Source organism: Petromyzon marinus, chromosome 28 (genome assembly GCF_048934315.1).
Source record: "Petromyzon marinus isolate PM22_M1 ecotype Great Lakes invasive population chromosome 28, UKy_Petmar_22M1.pri1.0, whole genome shotgun sequence".
NCBI classification, from domain to species: Eukaryota; Metazoa; Chordata; class Hyperoartia; order Petromyzontiformes; family Petromyzontidae; genus Petromyzon; species Petromyzon marinus.
This window is the reverse complement of record NC_133694.1, coordinates 5,760,575-5,778,623: the sequence shown is the minus strand read 5'-3', so window position 1 is coordinate 5,778,623 and position 18,049 is coordinate 5,760,575. Positions and strand designations below refer to the sequence as shown.

The 18,049-nt window shown below is 42.6% G+C and overlaps 1 protein-coding gene across 1 annotated transcript in view; it reads right to left on the bottom strand.

The window, feature by feature from the left end:
* PIK3CD (phosphatidylinositol-4,5-bisphosphate 3-kinase catalytic subunit delta) overlaps positions 1-9,800 on the bottom strand; it is a 75,950-nt gene extending 66,150 nt beyond the window's left edge. Inside the window, exon 1 of the mRNA XM_032962238.2 lies at positions 9,463-9,800. The gene's annotated coding sequence lies outside the window, so the exon portion shown is untranslated. The remainder of the gene's footprint in view (positions 1-9,462) is intronic.
* Positions 9,801-18,049: the final 8,249 nt, after the last annotated feature.

The window sequence follows — 18,049 nt, the reverse complement described above, 5'->3', positions numbered from 1 at the left end:
CGTTTCCAGGTTGTACCAGCATGATGCCCAATGTTTCCTTCACGTGCTGGGAGCAGCTCGAGGAAATTTATTCCGATGGGTAGCAAAATATTGAACATCATGCCGAACAAGACAAGGTATAAACCGAAAAATTATCGGAGGGCTATACAATGCTCATTATTAAATGGACTAGACCACTCAACACTCAGTAGAAGGTACCATATACACTTAGGAATTCCACTGGCACTGTTTATGTTCGAGTGAAACATGTCAACAAATGGTACCATGACATTTTACATTCCTATCCAGACACTCACAAGAGGCTTTACATTTGAAATGTCAGTTTACCTCTGAAATATTTGACATTTTCAAACGGTATTTCCCAATGACTAAAAAAAACTATCTTTACACACACACAGTGCTGCTACGGATATTTCAACGATTGATTTGTGTCGTATTTATATCCATCTTCATAAAAGGTTTTCAGAGTAGAGAATCATCTCTTTTCTCACCGAATTGTATTATTTTAATTTTAATTAAAGCACGCACATAATCCAAAGGGTATAAATACAGCGCAGTGACCAACAAAAACATCCATACCATGCGGGCAATTTCTATTTTAAATAATATATTAATAGAAAAACTCACCACGTTCGTAAATTACACTACCCTAAAAAGGAATAATATAATTGGAAACATTTTGGGTATTAATAGCAGTCAAACATTAAAAACACCAGTGAATTTCTGTTACTCCTAGAAAACTAATTTTCTTGAAAACTGCTTTTTGTGTTTAGTTTATTGTCCTTGCCCCCCACCGCCGATTAGCCCGATTGGCTACGGACGGTGCGAAAGCAGTTCAACATACGTACTTTTAACAGCAATCGATAATTATAACTTTTTCTGGTCCAAGTGGCTCAGAAATCACACATTACCAAGGAAGAGAATAGTCTCTTCAGACAAAAACCACTCCTGACTTTGTGCTAAGCGACCATGAGTTCACGCATCTTATATTCCTGGCCCCAAAGCAACGATGCACTGGGTCAACCCTGGCTGAAAATTCGACTTACGTTCTCATGAGAAATGTTCTCCAATTCACAAATTAAAAAAACCAACAAAAATATATGTATGGTTGTTGAACGTCTTTCGCACCGTACGCAGCCAACCGTGCTAATCGAAGGTGCGGGGGAAGGACAACCAACTCAACAACAAAAAAGCAGTTGCAAAAGAAATAGTTTTCAATCTAGAAATTCGTTTTCAATATGTAATAGGTTAACACTTCAGGCAGTGGTGAAGCCATCAAATGTGCAGGCAGTATAACTGCACCTGGACCCACAGACTGCAGGGGACCCAGGCACCAGCCTTCGAAGGGTGAAAGAAATTTGACTGAAAGCATGCCACCCCCCCCGAATTAATTCCTTGTACCAGGGCCCATGCCAACCACGCTACCCCACTGGCATCCGGCAAGGGTCTTTCTTCAAATTACAGACACGGAGCATAGCGACTGACTGACTTTATCGTTGGTGATCACACTAAAACATTTTTGGGAGATAGACAAATAATAGTTTTACATTGGCAGTCATTACGTAACGCTACTCAATATCTGTTAAGGTAAAAACTGTTTTCACGTATGGACTCAAAACTGTTCAAATTTTCAAATCATTACTTTATCTTACGTAGATTTACATAGCGCCTTTGTCCAAAGCGCTTTACAATAAGTATAAATTTCCATTTAAAGCTTTCGTGACTGCAGGGATTCATATTCCCTTCTACGTGACTTTACCGAAAGAACCAAGAATAATAAGTATAAAGTTGTACATTAGATATTGTTAAAAATGAACAGTGAAGTTAAATCAATTGCATGTATACAGTGTAAGGTGCAATCTCCAGCTATAAGGCAGTAAATATTTGCACTCTCTACTCTGAAGGGCCATTGCCCGAAACATCAGCCTATTAAATACGGCTCAGTAATATTTCAGTTACGAGGCGGTGTTAAAGACAACATCCCTTACTTGCTGTGCACTGCTGCCAATGCATTCCCTTGAGGTTTTGTTTAATTCCTATGAAGTGAGGCGTACTGTAACTGCAATTGCTCGGAGCTGTCACCCTGGATCCTCACATTTCCATGTTTATCAGTCAACGCGTCAAAGTTTGCACCCACACCAGGTTCACATTGAAATTGGGTAAAGCGGTAAACAAGCACTGGCAGAGCATGTAACGGCGTACGATTAATGAGTTTGCAAGCCAACTCTGCAGGTGGGCCAGTTTCCCCAGCCTCCCCTCCCTTAGGCTAAAATGTACAGCCCTTTGTCAATCCACTGTTATGTCAAGTCGCCCCCCAACACCGTGTCGATTGAGGATTACTTGAGCATACTTCACTACACTGGTCAGTTCGGGTTGGTGAAGCTGGGGCGGTTGGGTGGTTAGGACTGGTTCCAAGATCACTTGCTATTGATGTTAGCCGTGGCCGGGAATCGAACTTAAGGCTGGCTGCAAGGTTTGTAGTGCAGTGCGAGAACCACAGCGCTTATACACCCCCCCCTCCCCCCCCCCCTTGGGTAGCTCTGCCTAAAATGAAGGCATGGTTATGGTGCCAACATCAGCACTGGGAAGAACTTTGTTGTCTATACCACCGTGTTAGTTTGCTGTGTCGGGATTAACAGGTGCTCGCCAACAGCATTTGCTCCAAAAGTCCATAAGTCTAAACTGGAATCTATATTATTTTTGTAGGCCGTGTGAAAGTCTACGTGCAATTATATCAAGTTTACACCACCAGAAACTAAAATGGATAGGAAATGGAAGCAGCCCTCGGGCTAAATACAGTGAACGTCTGTTTGTCACCACCAACCAGTTTCAGTTTTTCAGTTTATTTATTTTGGTATAGCCCTGTGAGCCATTCGGCTCTTGAATCGGGTGCAACCACAACAAACAAACAAAACAAAAACACGAACAAGAAAATATCTTAAAGTGACTATGTGACTGTGCAAACAGAAAATCCATGAAAAAACAGCAAAATATTCCTGAAAAAAGCACCGTACACCAACGCTGTGTGCAAAAAAATCCCAGTGGGATGCAAGCCAAACAACAACAACAACCACAAGAAAACTAAGATTAAAGCCATCAGTCTAACTCCATACTACAACAAAACAAACATGTCCAAACCAAAAAACGTTTTCGAAATCACCAAAAAATAAAGCCATAATTGCAATGTAACAGTGATCATAGGGACTGTGACCGAATTCTTACAATAAACTACATAAATAACATGTAACACCAAATCCTAGAGCCATAGCTGGCTGCATGAGTTACTCCACAACAGAAGCATCAGTCGGAGTATCAAATTTTTCAATGCACCTTTAAAATCAGCACGCTAAATCAAAATACATAATACTTTGCAGCGTCAGCCGGAGCGAAACATTTTATGTTAAGCCAATGAATAGCAGTGGCAGCTAGGGGTGTACAACTCCTCTAGAGCAGGAGTTATCTTGTGCCTTTCATGAGTCATAGCAAAGGCCAAAAAAGCGTTCTGCCATTACCCCACATGCATCCATTCATAAGAGTTCAAGTTGGCCGAGGATAAATAGTGCAGAGCACTCGAATTTCTTGCTTTTCGCTGTGCAAACGTGCATGCCCACTTGCTTAGTCAGTGTGCCCAAAAATGTGTGTTTTTTTTAAATATATTTATCTTCTGTTTAAGGAGGATCGTAAATATAATCTGGGTCTTCAGCCTGAGCTCCACCCGGCAGTTGTAGCTGACCAAGTGTGTGTGGGGGGTGGCAGAGAGCGTTGGGAATGTGCGACATCACGTGTTTGGCAAAGCATTACCGAGAAAATTCCGTTGTGGTCACCGATATTGCTTAATCCTTTTGTCTTTTGGCCGATGGGCTTTGGCTAAAATAATTCAAATAATAACGTCTTTCATGAGCGGCAATTTTATGTCAATGTGAAAAATAGAGAACTTCAGCACTCGTACAAGCACGACGATTGACACACGCAAACACAATTACAGTGTTTCCCGCTCAAAGGGTCATTGGGGGATGTGCTCAACTTCCTGCTTAAAGTCCTGAGCCAGCGGTGGAAATTCTACATTCCTGTGACGAGAGTGAGTCTATCTTTACGACATAGCACAACAGCGAGTTGGTAATATCCATTATTTATCCAACAGGCCTCGCTCAGCCAGTCTAGATTTTTAACACAGTCGGAAAATGTAGCCGCACGATTCAAAGCACACTTTCAGAAATCTATATAAAAAAAAATTCCAGCTTCATTCCATAACCCCAACCACCACGTTAACCCGAAGCGCGCCAAACTACAAAACAAACCAACACCCACAGCAGTTCAATTAACATCATAACCACGGGGAAAAACAACGTAAGCTTGTATCCTTGTCCACGAGTGGACAATAACGCACGTGTGTCCCAGACCATTGTTTTGACTTCTCTCTTATCCCCCAGTGGGGGCTTATGACTGCACGAGGTGACGTCGAGCCTGTTGACGACTGCGCCCCACAATGCCGCTCTCAGAAGCACCAAGTGCGTCGAGTACTTGTGTGCGGACAAAGGCAAGAGCGAGGCCTGGCACGACCACCAGAAAAGAATGTCAAAACATGCATTCGAAACGATGAGTCGTCACCGAGTGAACGGACCGTGATCAGCGGTTGCCGAACTCTTTTTTTTTGTTTTGCCAGCCGCAGACGAGGGCCTTGTGGCGTTGCAACATCTCTCTGGTCGGCGGTGTTTTAATTATTTTAGTCAACAACAGTACAATGGGGGGCTCTTCTTCGTACTTCTATGCAGATATTAAAGGGTACTGTGAACGGATGTGTGATCTCCTCGCCACGTCGGTTATATTCGTTGGAAATCAGACGTGGTAATTCGTTTGAAGACATGACTTGCATTTGGTTTGCTCATTTGAAATTCACAAGATTTTTGTAGGTCACCTTTTGTGAGAGACTAATAGGTGGGCCCGGGGGCATGTCACGAAGCACATTATCTTTACCAGTTCTCTACTCTCCCACGACTCGTTACATGGTTGCAAGCTACCGTTATCTTGGGGACAAGGATGGCAATATTCCTCATCACCCCTCAAAAGCTCCCAACATTAACCGGTGCGGTTTCAATTGCGTTCACAAACTGCGTCTTATTGTTGTTCTTCTTACTCGTTGGGAGCCCACTGCCGACACTCAGTTGTATTCCCAAAATGAGATCCGAGTCAGTGTCTTCTTATGCATAAATATAGCATTCCTTGGTTTAAAAAAAAAACACAGCCGCACAATCACACACAACCGCACTGATTCACATGCATGGTCCATATTTAAAACAACAAAAATGTTTGCTTTTTGTTGCGGACGATTCCACTTGCACACGCACGGGTTACAATGATTTCGGCAACAAGGAGACATTATTGATTAGAAAACGAGCAAGGCAGCTGCAGGGGGGCATGTGATCTCAAAGAGCTCAAGGCAGCTTCTGTTATTGACTTACCTGTTGGTTAAATAGAGGGGGGGGGGTGGTGTCCCGAGTATAAAGTCATAAATCAAGGGACAGAAAGGCAAATTGGCATTACATTCATTTAATTATTAACCAAAAATACTGCCAGGATAATGGATTTTTATATATTTGCCGTAGTTAATTAGTGCCATCATGCGTGTAATTTTCGACGTATAGGTCACTTTGACCTTTTTTTGTTAAATCCATTCACAACAAATAACGCAAATGTTTACAGGGGATTAAAGCTAATATGAATGAGTTTCACAAACAAACATGTAAATTATAACCCGGGTGCCATAAAAAAATTAGTGCGTACAGAGGAAATGATATAGTGCATAGATAGAGTTCAAACATTACCTACAGCTTCTGGAAAACATGTGCATACCTGTACAGTTCAACGTGAACATAAAGTACTTTGAGTCATAGCTCTATATAAAAAAAAATCTGTAGATTATCTCGATGACGATCATAATGAGAACAATCATATAAAACAAATATTACTCAACTGATCAAATATTTAAACATCCCAGATTTGCATACATTATGAACAGCGTTCTATGTCACTGACAAAAGTAGTTGCTTTTCACAGCTGACTGATAGGATTCATAATTACTGTCACGAGTTGCACTTTCGAGTGCAAATTCAAAGACAATCACAGTAATGTTACGTTTCGCATTTGGCGATTCATCACTATTATCGGGCAGGGTTAACTCACTACAGTACGATAATCCACCTGGCCACCTGCACCACGAACTACCTTCATCTCTCCATATCCTCGGCTGACTTCCTCACACGTGTTCCATTCACACATAATTTATTACATTAACTCAACAGTTAACAGGTTATCGCACGCGGGCATAAATAATCAATTGCAGGTGTCAGATATTGATTTAAGACTGAAAAAACGTTGCTGTAAATGCCCCAAATAAAATGTAGGAAAAAAATCCCCAATCACCCATCAATCCTCCCAGATTTCCACGAAATCACAACTGCCACCAAAATAATTAAGACATTCTCAAGCCACCAAACGAATAAAGGGCCTACTGATGCCATGTCAGCTTATAGGTGTGTATTTTACCATATTCGAGCCATGTTGGTCAGTGTGGGTTTCTGAAGGAGAAGCCAGGACCGGTTCTATCACTTACCACTGATGTTTGCCGAACCATGGAATCGACCTCAGGTCACCGAGCTCATAGCGTAGCGAGTTAATCGTTGTACCACGCGTTAACCACTATACCGCCACTTAATCCCCTGTCACTACTGTAACACATTTGAATACAGCTGCCCGCATGTAGCACGCATTGATTTTACTAAACCTTGGGCTATAAGCTTTGAACCTCTTACTGCCCTAAGGGGTCAAACAGAACGGAAATGGCCCACACCATGAGCTAATACGGTGAACACAGGTCGTGAACACAGGTTTTACACGCAAACAGTTAATGGACAGAAGCTTTACACAACGTGTTTAGTTTACGGCAGTATATAAAGGAACGGCATTTGAAATGTTTTTGAAAGCCTTATAAATGGGAAGGTATAAAAGTTTACGTTTTAGAAAAGTGGTGTGGACAGTATATAAATGCTGTGTTCAGCTTTACTGGCTGCTATTGCCAGTGACAAACACAATCCTAACGCTGTTTTTGTCCCTTAACTTACTACCACTCTAAATTACAAACTATAGGATGCTGAAATGCCACTTTACATGCTTTAGGCAACTGACCACTGGCAGCACGAGTGTCCCCTGCACTTATTACACGAGCATACCTGGAAGATGACTACATTGAATAACAGGCAAAGGTCAATAAATACGTTGCTGAATGAAGGCCTTGCTTTCTGCCATCTCTCTCACGATTGCGTGTGCTGTAATGATTGGACCAGCACCTGCACACAAGCTGATTTCATCTTCCCATCTCAGAGGGAGAAGTTACCCTGGAACACATTCCGTTCTGCCACTCACCATTGGCAATCATCCCCTCTAGTGACTCTCTTGCCCAAACCCAGTTTACTTTCGTTCAGACAGTTGTCTATAACCTGGATAAATTGTCTAATCAATGTGTTACATTTATCAATGTAATTCCAAGCACGCGACTCTCCAAGCTTCTGTTGCGCCACTTCTCTCAATTTGTGTTATACTTTCTTCATGAATGAGCATGTTTATGATCCGTATGTCACAAACAGGTGATAAATAACAATTTAAAACGTTCTGCGTTAAGCGCATTGGGTATGCTACTTTCCATTATCGAGTTCAGCTTTCCTAAACCACTGCAACCTACACACACACACCTCCCATAATCTTTATGCAGGTCCACTTTCAGCAATTTTCTCAGGCGTACCGTATGCCTCTGTTTTGCAGTTGGGCACTAAATGACCTTTGTTTTTGCTCATATTTATCCTGAGCCCAACTTTGCAGCCTTCTACATTACGTTCCAAGAGGCCAGCTCAGATTTGCTGACGGAGATGGGATTATTATAACGTCCAACGGGGAACGAACAGAAAAAAAAGACATGTCAGAACACATATACTGAATAACACTGTATACACGTGTACAAGACGTGCATTACGGTACATACGCACTATCGCAGCGGTAAAGTTTCTCTCTTATGTACAGTATATGAATACGAGAGTACATATAATTTATGTGATGGCAGCGAGAAACGACGGCCATGCATTCTTTTAAACCGCCTAATTTTAAACATAAAGGTCCCCTTGGAGCTGCTCCATTTATGAATGCATATTTATATTAGTACAGTGATCACTATGCACACAAGAGTTCATGCAATCCTCGTCGTTGTGCCAAATTTCAAGTAGAGAATAACAACACATTCACATCTCTGGCGCTATTTTTCTTTTTAAAGTGTATCCAATGCGTAGCGAATTTGTATTAGAAATCAAAAAAACTAGAGACACACAGACACAACGCAAATGACACTTTGAAATGAATCCGGAATGACACTGGAAATGTTTTTGTTTGTATCTTCAATAAACCCATCACTCTCACAAGCCCCTATTACACACGAATGAACTTCATCATCTCACAAGCATTGTTTCATAATTATCATCATGATGGGCCATGATCAATCAACTGCTGGATGAAGGCCTCCCCTCCCAAAAAAAATCCACCGCTCATCTCTTCACCATCGTGCGATGGAATAATTCAACCCAGCCGATGCACAGGAGCTCAATTCATCGCTCCATCTCCCCTATATACGTTCGTTCCCAAGAACACGCGTGTGTGTGTTTGCGTGGCGTTTCTATTCCTTGACTGCCAAAAACTCCGTCCTGATTTTTGAACAGCCCCTTTCGGGCAGCTGACACGTCCCTGCCCACATGTACCAACGTACAACTCTGAAGAGTTTTAATGATGTTAAAATAACCTTGCGTGTGCTCTCAAATACAACGTCTTGTTCCTACCCGTGCAATTCTAAGTACTGCACTGTATACATCTATCTCCCCACGCTACTGTGCACCCACGTCAAGCAATTTTATATAAACAAGTACTGTACTAACCATCACGCACAACTAAAAGCAGCAGCGGAAACGGTAGAATACAAAAGAAAAACGTATTTGTATGCGAACACACGTTTACATCTGTATAGATATTTGACAAATTAAAGAATCTCTTAAGCACTTCCATCCCCCTCTTCCAACTCATCTCATTCACCATCCTTAACTCCTCTATCCTTAACTCCTACGCGTGAGCATTTCAACGGAGCATCGTCTGAACAATAAGCTGCAGTCGTCATCGTCCGTTCCATCGCTCGCAAAATATTACTTGAAAAAAATGTAATTAAAAGTCGCAAGTTTAAATTCTGCGTCACGTAGGCCGCAGCGAGGCGCCGACCCTCGGCTAGCGAGCCCGCCGCGTTGGCAAGCACAAAACTCGGCCGAGCCAGGGACCCCGAGACTCCCCGACCCCAACTTTACTTCAAAATAAAACACAAACACACCGCAACAATGAACACAGCCGCACACAAAGCCGATACAAACGATCCGAACTCACCTGGATAAACCGAAATCCCACGCAGCAGCCGCATACTACGACGACAAACACATTCGATTTCTGGACAGTTTGTATCGATGGAGGAGGGCAAAGGCGTTTTGATGTCCCCTAATGCATTCAACGACTGTTGTTGTTGTTGATGCCGCCGCCGTTGTTCTTGCTGTTGTTGTTCTTTACAATTCCCTGCGTGTACGAGGAACGCGTGAACAACACTGCACTATTCTTGGCTAGACTTGTGTGTGTTGTGAGCGTGTGTGTTGCGTGCTGTCCCCGAGTGAGCCAGCGACTGACGCCAAGAGGAAACGGCGATCGAGAAGGAAGTTGAGAATTGAAAGAGAGAGGGGGGTGGGGTGGGCAGCTCCACCCTTAGCACTGAATTACAAACTCCTTTTGTCATTTAGTCTCGGCTTGATGTAGATTTTCATTTTAAAAAAAAACAAGGTTTAATGGGGGCCCACTGAGCTACGTAGCTCTTTTAAAAAAATAATAATTCAGAACCGACCATGGCTATAGCAAATGAAGGCTCAACTGAGTGGCTTATCACGTGGACATGTAGAGCGGGCCACATGCTCTGCACGCGTAGCCGATTTAAAATGTGGAGGACGCGGATGAAACGTCGACGCGTCCACGCCGAGAGAGACATGTAAACTCAATAGGCGTCAGTCAGGGTCGTGATCGAACCCACGACCTCCTTGAACACCAGGCGAGGTGGTTAACATCTCGCCAAAGTGAGCAGCAAACTACAATTTTCACATTCAGGTGGTCAAGCCCACGTAACAATTTTGATTATTTCGCTGCTCTAAAATGTCCAAATGATAAGCCACTTTTGTTGAGCTATCGTTTGTGGCCAGGTCGCTTTTGAAGAATAAGTTCATGCCTCGGTGGGATTTGTCTGGTAGGATGAGGATGGTCTAGTGTTGTATTTGTTTGTGTTTGAGTGATTTGTTTACCTTTCTAGTACTTAGCACTCCTATCACGCGTTTTTGTATTGGTTGTTGTTGTCACGTTCTTACCCGCCCCTACTGGAACATCTGTGAAAAATGAGCTTCCATAGCTCATCGGATTCCTCCAGTTTAAATAAATATTCTGATTCTCACACTCTTATCAGTTGCCTACCTTATTACAGACCAATTCACACCTTATTGGTCACCCCGTACCCCTTATAAATCCCGACGTTCATCCTACAAAGTCCCATCACACGGGAGAAACATGAACAAATAGATACAAAACTATGTTTAACACGTCGGCTTTCGCGACCAATAAATTCATAATAAACGTTTTTGGGTTAGATCGCGTTATTTATAAATGTGTCGTAACCCTCCACCACCCGACACGGCCAATCAGTAAAAATGTGTCACGTTGACAAAGGACAAATATATATTCTTGGTTCTTTCGGTAAAGTCACGTAGAAGGGAAACAATAAAATAATACAAATATAAAACAATACAATTCTCTCGACGTTTCGACTGCAACACAAGCAATCATCATCAGGTGTGAAAACCACAGCAAGAAAATTTGAAAAAAGTTGGCGGTTTTTTTAACGTTAGCCAACTTTTAAAAAAAAATGTCTTGCTGTGGTTTTCACACCTGATGATGATTGCTTGTGTTGCAGTCGAAACGTCGTGATAATTTTATTGTTTTATATTTTTTTATTATTTTATTGTTTCCCTTCTACGTGACTTTACCGAAAGAACCAAGAATATAAATCCCTGCAGTCACGAAAGGCTTAAATCAGAAGGACAAATAGTTCACTACTTTAGCCCACGGGTGTGTTGAAGAGTGAATCCACAACATTTAAAAAATGTTAGTACGACGTTTCGCTGGTAATTACATCCAGCATCATCGGGCAATTTGCCAGAATGATGCTTGTTTTATTTGCCCGTTTCGAAACGGCTGTCAGCCGTATGGACCTGAAAACTCGATTTCCCTGTACACGAATAAAGAAACGTCGTGTTCTTTTATTATGTTTTCTTCTATCTACGTTACTTTACCGAAAGAACCAGAAAGTATAATGAATGTATTAATTACGATTTTGACTTCCGTTTATTCGGGACCCCGGGGACCTGCCATAAGGTTCATTTGTGGGTCAAGTGTCTGCGTCAGCCCCCTTGCTCGCTGTGTGGGCAGCAAAATCCATTGCAGTACTGCACAGTAACTTCTATGCCCCCCCTCCCCCCCTTTCACCAAAGGGCAACGAAGAATATGGTCAAATAACCCCCACAATCCACACAACTTGGGGACAGGCCCTTATCCAGCAGTGGACAAACAGAGCTGGAACGACACGTACATGTACAAGTGGATTGCCACGAAGAAGGGACATTGCTTGAAAATTCACCCGTTTGATATACTGTATAAATCGTTTTCCCTTGAAAGGCCAAGTGTTTATTGACGAATCTGTTGAGTTGTGTTGATTCTCCACGCGCGTTGGGTGAGTGTGCCCTCGCTTAAGTTACAGCACAGTAATGTTACTGAATCGGAAAGTCTCGATATTTTTCTTCTTCGGTTCTTTCGGTAAAGTCACGTAGAATGAGAATAAAATAATAAATTGATAACATAAAATAACACGATAAAATTCTCACGACGTTTCGGCCACAACACAAGCGGCCTTCATCAGGTGAAGGGACGAGACTGTCCTCCAGACATCATCAGGTGAAGGCCGCTTGTGTTGTGGCCGAAACGTCGTGAGAATTTTATCGTGTTATTTTATTTTATCAATTTATTATTTTATTCTCATTCCACGTGACTTTACCGAAAGAACCAAAGAAGATGAATCCTTGCAGTCACGAAAGCTTTAAATCTCGATATTTTCCCCACCGAAAAATGTAATCTAACCTACAGGAGTGGGATCTGACTGTCGCTCAGTCGCAGGAATTTGTCTGCCGCGGTATTTGTTGTTGCTATTGGGATTTTCTTTTGTTTTCGATTCAGGCGTATGAGAATAGTACTGTAGTACGTTGGAAAAATTGCGTTTTGCTGTACTGCCCTCTGCTGCACATCACCTGTGACAACCTTCCCATGTGCGGTAGTTACCTGTATCAAACCCGCTTAACTCCATGAGCTCTGATGGGATGGAGGGCATTGCGCGTGATTTGCTCATACATTCAAGTTGATTCATAATAAAGGTTTTTGGGTTAGATCGCGTTTATTTATAAATGTGTCGTAACCCTCCACCACCCGACACGGCCAATCAGCAAAAAAAAGTGTCACGTTGACAAAAGACAAATAATTCACTACTTTAGCCCACCGGTGTGTTGAAGAGTTGATCCCAATAATTAATTCCAAATGCAATGTTGATTGTTATTGTTTTTCACAAAACGTATCAAACAAAGCAAACAAATGTCGCACTAAAGCATCGCACGGGTGTGTGTGTGTGTGCTAGCCAACTGCTTTCGCTTCGTGGTGGGTGGTGGAGCGGACAGCAAACGCACACAAAAGCAGTGGTCATTCTAGGACACAATAAACAATCTTAGGGTAAACAACGGAAACAAAGCGAGACCAACATATAAAACGTCCAAAAAAAACTTTACAATGGGCAGGAGGGGTAAGAAGATTGGAGGCAGAACTCACTCGCCAACTGAACCATAGCCCTACTATGGAAACGCTGATTAACTAGAGCCCACCAGCCATTAATACTATCCCCCTCACTGAAGACATCTCTTACTCCTAACAAAACTGCCGATCAAACACTCGGGAAGGCTCTCCCACTGACCCCAACTAACTAAAAAACCAGCCACGATTACTATTCCTCCCACCTACCATAAATCTACCCCCAACCAACTTCTGTACCAAGCAGCCACGAGTAATTGTAGCCTTCCCACTGACCCTACCTAACCAATTCTACTCTTTGGTTCTTTCGGTAAAAAAAGTCACGTGGGTAGAAAGATAATAGATCACGACGTTTCGGTCGCAACACAAGCAATCGTCATCAGGTGGGACAGCCACAGCAAGAAGCAACTGCTGAAGTAGGCGAGAAACCAGCTGTGGCACGAGGTTATATAGGCCTCGGTAGTAGGGGGGGAGAGATAAGTGGAGGGGGAAGGAGGCGGGGCAGAAAGTTGACCCCGCAGCAGCCCCAGGGTCACTGGAGTAAAGTGGACCACCGCGGCAGCACTGGAGAGGTCGGCTGCAGGGGGGGGGGAGAGAGAAGGGGGGGGGGTAGCAGGGCAGCACAGAGAGAGAGAGAAAGACACACAGAGAGTCGGAAATAACAGCTGACATGGGCAGGTAGGATGGAGACATCAGAGTCAGTTAAGACTTTACCTGGTTAATAACTCCAGTGACCCGGGTGCTACTGCGGGGTCTACTGCAGGGTCCACTTTCTGCCCTGCTTCCCCTCCCCTCTTCTCTCTCCCCCCTACTACCGAGGCCTATATAATCTCGTGCCACGGCAGATCTCTCGCCTACTTCAGCAGTTGCTTCTTGCTGTGGTTGTCCCACCTGATGACGATTGCTTGTGTTGCGATCGAAATGTCGTCGTGAGCTATTATTTTTCTACCTGCGTGACTTTACCGAAAGAACCAAAGAGTATGGATTCCTGGAGTCACGAAAGCTTCAAATCAAGATCTAACCAATTATATTCTTCTTATTTTCTAATGGCTGGTGTAGGTGCAGAGCAACAACTACAATTTCGCATTCAGGTGGTCAAGACAGATACCTGCGTGCATCAGTAGCAGTCGAGTGTATTGCTGTCATGTCTCCTTTGTATTTGTGTATCGGGCATTGCATCGACTAATTATTATCAATGAGACTTTGAGTACTATGGGGCCGTCCATAAATGACATCACGCTATTTTGGACGATTTTCGACCCCCACCCCCCCTACGTCACACGGCGTCACAAAAAGTCAGACCCCCCTCAAATATGACGTCACAAAGCTCTGCCCCCCCCCCAAACCATATTTCCATTTTGAAAATAAAACATGCTTCGAATCGCTTTAAACTATTGCCATTGTAGTGCGTATTCAATGTGGCGCTGCACTCTGATGTTGTAGGAGGGTTGTTATAACAATTAGTGTGGTTATAACAATTCTATATTTATTTAAAGTTGCGCATTTTTACGTGACGTCACATTTCTCAACCCCCCCCCCCCTCGTCACACATCGTCACAAATATCTGACACGCCCCCCCCCCCGGCGCGTGACGTCATTTATGGACGGCCCCCATGCTTGACAAGCACCAAAAGCACATCTCTTCCCCGAACCGACGAACAACCAGCCACTAGTGCTATGCTTCTCACTGACGTTACCCCTAAACCAACAAACATTTAAATTCTGGAGTTATCCCTCCAACTTACCATAACCCTACTCCTAACCAACGACTGCACCAACCAGCCACTCATGCCATTCTTCCAGCTTGCAATTACCCTCACCCCCACCTCTATCGCTTTGTTGGCACTCATTTTCACCCTGCGCTTTTGGTGTTCATAGAACACCAATCGTTATCAGACGGGACACCATTAAATAATATGAGGGTTCAACCCATGTTTACACCCTTATTACATAAAGTTCCTTACTGCAAGGGCAGATGTCGAAGGGTCGGTGGCCGTTTGTTTAACGTACGTCAACTAAATATCATAGTTGCAATGCTTTCAATGACAATATGAAATTTTCGATGCTGTATGCAACTTCTCATTGCAACTTCTGGGAACTCTAGCAGAAGGAACCGATGGCGGACATCAGCAGCAGTATCAGCAATGCGCTTTTGAACTTCAGTGCATCTTTGCTCACCCTGAAGAGGTGCCCATGAATATGGAAGTAGATGTATGGGGGTTGGCACTGCCATTAATTCAGGATCAATGCCTCCCAAATAATTTCCGCTTAACACTCCGAGTGAAAAAACAACATGTATTTATAACTGCGTGGTGTCATCAACACCATCTGTCCGTTCAGTCGGCTCAAGAGCAACGGTGGAGCCAAATTGATTTCCATCAGTTCTATTTGTGCAGCCAGTAACACTACTTGGTTCAGTCGTTTCAATGCTTTGACATCTGGATCCGCACACCGCATTATAATCATCTCTAGAATGCGATTTGGTTGCCGTTCTGGAATTTTCACCGTTGGTTCAAGGTTCAAGGCGATAAACGGAGATAGGTTGGAGCCCATGAGCTGAATCGAGGTCGGGGAGCAGTGCCAAATTGTCTCAGAAGTTTCATAATTTGCAGTACAGTCCCCCACTTATGAGAAGGATTAAAAGAAAGTTTAATCCTTCGACTCAATCCTCCTGTCTAAAAAAAAATTAAGGAGGTGAAAAAATGTATCGTTGTCTTGAGTTGCAATTTGTTTTTAGGGAAATATATTTGTACATCTAATATTTTGCCAATTAATTTTACATATAATTTAAACCCGAACGGCCCTTATTTCAACAATAGAGCTAACGAGAAACCCATTGATGCTGACCGACTAATTAATTTCCAATTGCCTATCGATGTTTTTTCAAAATTTATATGATATTGCATATTTCAATTAATGAATCAAAATTTTACAGTATACTCGACTAATTTTCTAAGCCTTTAATACTCGAACAGCACTAAATTTCAGCAAAAAGCAAATAAGTAATCCAGTGTTACAAATTTGTATACAATTGGTTTGAGACGCTCTATAAATACGAATATTTTTTGTGTGGATATTTTGTGACTGTGGAGACGCTTATTTAATTGAACGGTGATGCATAATCAAACCGAAACCCTGCAAAGTAAAACATATTGACATTACTCATGTTGAAATCGAAATTAAGTTAATCCACTGCAATCCTTCACCAAACTCCCACTGACCAGTCAAGTATGGTCAAATAACTCCCCATGACGTGGGTAGGCCCTCATCCAGCAGTGGACTGTACATGTACACTGATCTTAACAGCACACACAAAATGAAAAACATAAATTGGTCGAAATAGAGCGATCATGGTTTAGCCAATTGCACTTCTTATGATAGGGTACAGTCGGTAAAGATAGAAACACAATAGATATGTGTTATGCTTTATTATTACTACACACACCGTATTATATAACATCTTTATCACAAAAGGCAACCTTTCATATGAATGCGATTATGTATGTTTAACTTATTTTGCATCGTACATAGCCAAGTGTGCTAATCGGAGGTGGGAGTAAAAGTTAAAACAGTATGATTTCAATTTAAGGAAAATGTTTTGTTGACTATGAGAGACTTGTGTTTGAAATTGTATTTAAACTTAGACTTAATGTTTTAATACGTTTACAAAAAAAAATTGAGTGGCCGCATGTTTTTAAGCAAGAAAGATCTTTTCAGTGGAGCAGAAAGTTCTGAGTGCCAGGGATAATCTGGCATGATGTGTGTCAAAGGGCCCTTTTCATCAACAGGGTCCCTTTGTTTTCTGATTTATGTAAGCTATTTGTAAATCAAACATTTTCACAGCTCATTCACTTTGACAAAATAAAAATGCGCAGATAATTACAGGGGCATGCGAGCAAATGCAATTTTACAGAAATCATCAATTCATAAATACTTAAAACAATTGTTTCCTAATACAACTATGATAAACATCTGATGTATAAGCATATCTCCGTTCTGTCTCCACATACAAAAATGTGTTTAGTCCATCAACCTATTGGCGTTTTCTAGACAAGTATTATCCAGAAGCATTTGTTGTTAACCAAGCAAAACTCTGAACCGTTTTCGACCTTCTGGGGTCTTAAAAATTATTAACAAGTGCACTCCCTATACAATACTTGAACATCTTGAAAGTTAAACTAAATACGGCAAGTTACACGTGTTGACGCTTTGAGTACGCGTGAAACCTCTCTGTGTGGATGTTCGGTGTTTTTTTGCTGCTGAGTGGCTCAATACTAATTACATGAACAATAAAATGCCATGACGGAAATAAGGATCGATCATTTCTGCTCAAGGGCCAGAGTTTTGATTATTAATAGTTTGAATTTTGCAACAATAACAAAAGTACAAAATAGTGCCACTGCTGACTATTATGCAACACTGCCTCCTAGTGAGCATTGTACAAAATGCATCTCAAAACAGATTATCTTACTTCCTTGCGTATGATGATGACAGTGTGGTTCAGGTCGTGTGGCGGTAAGCGGCGACCCGAGTTCGATTCCCGCCCATAGTTAACACCAGTGACGATTATCCGAACCAGTCGTGGGCCTCCCCTAGGTCGACTCAGCCTCAAATGAGTATCTAATGCGGTGTGTAAACATCGCCACTCGGGAGACGAAGGCGGTCGGGCGTGGTGCTGGCCACCCACCTTCATATGTGCTCGCTAACAGCACTTGCCCCAACAGTCTGCTAAGGATATACGGGGGATCTTTGTCTTTGTGGTTCAGGAGCTAAATTCCAATGTCGAAGTCGGCTCGCCACGAGAGGGCTTCAGGAGAGAGTTTGTTCTGTTTTTCGATGCCTACTCCGCTGAAGGAGCACAGACGGCGGTGGTTTACTATGCGGTCCAGAGTCTCGACTGCATGGCCACAGTTGCACTACTGTGGCTTGTCTGTAATCTTACATTTATGAAGGCGATGTGCACATCGGCCTGTTGATGATTCAGATTAAGGCACTCGGATACATTACGAGCACACACTACGATACTTTTACTTCACGTACA